This window comes from Neoarius graeffei, chromosome 1 (assembly GCF_027579695.1).
Source record: "Neoarius graeffei isolate fNeoGra1 chromosome 1, fNeoGra1.pri, whole genome shotgun sequence".
Classification (NCBI taxonomy): domain Eukaryota; kingdom Metazoa; phylum Chordata; class Actinopteri; order Siluriformes; family Ariidae; genus Neoarius; species Neoarius graeffei.
This window is the reverse complement of record NC_083569.1, coordinates 71,637,820-71,640,024: the sequence shown is the minus strand read 5'-3', so window position 1 is coordinate 71,640,024 and position 2,205 is coordinate 71,637,820. Positions and strand designations below refer to the sequence as shown.

Genomic DNA, 2,205 nt, shown 5'->3' with positions numbered 1-2,205 from the left:
GCAAGAAGGTTCCGGGTTCGAACCCAGTGGCCGACGAGGGCCTTTCTGTGTGGAGTTTGCATGTTCTCCCCGTGTCTGTGTGGGTTTCCTCCGGGTGCTCCGGTTTCCCCCACAGTCCAAAGACATGCAGTTAGGTTAATGTGGGGCGGCCTTGGGCTGAAGTGCCCTTGAGCAAAGGTACCTAACCCCTGACTGCTCCCCGGGCGCTCTGGTGTGGCTGCCCACTGCACTGTGTGTGTGTGTGTGTTCACTGCTTCAGATGGGTTAAATGCAGAGGATGAATTTCACTGTACTTGAAGTGTGCATGTGACAAAGTTTTCTTCTTCTCTTCTTCTTAAATTACCCATTCTGGATGAGTGTGTAAAGGGACATACTTTCATATAAAAAAAAAACACGAAATTGGTCCAGGATATGCACTTTAAACATGAAATAAAACCCACCACTTGATCATGTAAAATATGGTAACGATTTTACTTAAATCACTGCATACAAAGAATGTAATGTCAAAGAAAACTGATGACAGCTAATCAACATAAGCTCTTTAATAAAAACACACCTAATATCCAGCAAGTCCCTATTCCATCTCCCAAAAATCAATTTAATATATAGTCCCCGGGTAGGGCCCGTATCAGATATTAAACTGATAACAGTAGATACTACAACTTGATCTTAGCCAAAAGGCCAAGAAGTGATACTTTAGCTGATGAACGACAGGGGGGCATCCTTCACTACACAACACACGAGGACTGAGGATACGGCTTTATTCACTAAACAGTTAAATATAAAAACTGCATTGTTACCATGCAATTAATCAAAAACCTCAACAAGAACAAAAGAGGCAACAGAAACACAAATTAGTAGTTTTAAGTCTGTGCCCAGTGGTGTAGTGGTTAGCGCTGTCACCTCACAGCAAGAAGGTCCTGGGTTCGAGCCCCGCGGCCGGCGAGGGCCTTTCTGTGTGGAGTTTGCATGTTCTCCCCGTGTCCGCGTGGGTTTCCTCCGGGTGCTCCGGTTTCCCCCACAGTCCAAAGACATGCAGGTTAGGTTAACTGGTGACTCTAAATTGACCGTAGGTGTGAGTGTGAATGGTTGTCTGTGTCTATGTGTCAGCCCTGTGATGACCTGGTGACTTGTCCAGGGTGTACCCCGCCTTTCGCCCGTAGTCAGCTGGGATAGGCTCCAGCTCGCCTGCGACCCTGTAGAACAGGATAAAGCGGCTACAGATAATGAGATGAGACGGATGGGTGGATGGAAGTTGCCTCCCAGTGACCAAATGTGGTACTGCACGTCAGACTGAAGCAGCCATTTTAGATGTGAGGATAGAATTTAGGGAGCACTGAGCAGAGTGTCATATAGTTGAAACCTCCAGCAGCAATAAACAGGCCATTACAGTGTACATTTTGCATGAGCATGTCAGAATTCCTAGGTGTGACAGAAAATACCGTCAGACCGCAGGAGTCTCATAATGGAATTAATTATCAATATATAATTTATTTACAATTGTGTTGTATTTCAGTGCGCTTCATGAGCTGTAAGTAATGGCAACCCCCCAGCAAGCCACACTAACTGCTACGCTAGTATTTAAGGAAAGAAAAACATTTTATAGAATGTGCCCAGTAAAGCAGTAAATTAAAGATTACACGAAAAGAACAAGCATCTGTTTTTATGCAATAAAATAAAAAGCTATTATTAAGAACTAACAAATCGCACTCCCAAATAACGATGATGATCTGCTTTATTACAGTGAAATCAGGGGAGAGCGCGAACGCAGTCCCCCACTACCACAAATTATGCAGTCGAGATTCCCACATTTGGGGAATTCGCAGGGGTCAGACAACCGGAGTGCAATGGCTGAGCCTCGCCCTGGGTGAACCACCTTCTTGATCATGGTATCTCCCCTGCCAGGTAAGTATGAGTTCACAACCCACTGCCGAGCGCCGTCACCACCACACACACTCTTCACCATCATGGTGAGGATAACATTTCCCATGATGCACTGCTCCTGACCATATACGGAGAGCCACGCTTTTCCGGAAGTAGTTCTTCACTCCAACTTGATCACTCAGTTCGCAAAGTCTTATCTTTTCCACATTCTACTTCGAGAGACAATATAACATTTGGCATGATCTTGCAAAACAAAAATGATGAACTCTAATGTAATTCCATGTTTGGCCATTTTTTTTTAAATACACAAGAACAGTATCC

The 2,205-nt window shown here is 44.7% G+C and overlaps 2 non-coding genes across 2 annotated transcripts; both read right to left on the bottom strand.

The window, feature by feature from the left end:
• Positions 1 to 497: 497 nt before the first annotated feature.
• On the bottom strand, positions 498 to 693 carry LOC132897886 (U2 spliceosomal RNA). Its single transcript, XR_009656399.1, has one exon. It is a non-coding gene; the product is annotated as a U2 spliceosomal RNA (small nuclear RNA).
• A 1,057-nt stretch (positions 694 to 1,750) lies between these two features.
• On the bottom strand, positions 1,751 to 1,913 carry LOC132898406 (U1 spliceosomal RNA). Its single transcript, XR_009656509.1, has one exon. It is a non-coding gene; the product is annotated as a U1 spliceosomal RNA (small nuclear RNA).
• Positions 1,914 to 2,205: the final 292 nt, after the last annotated feature.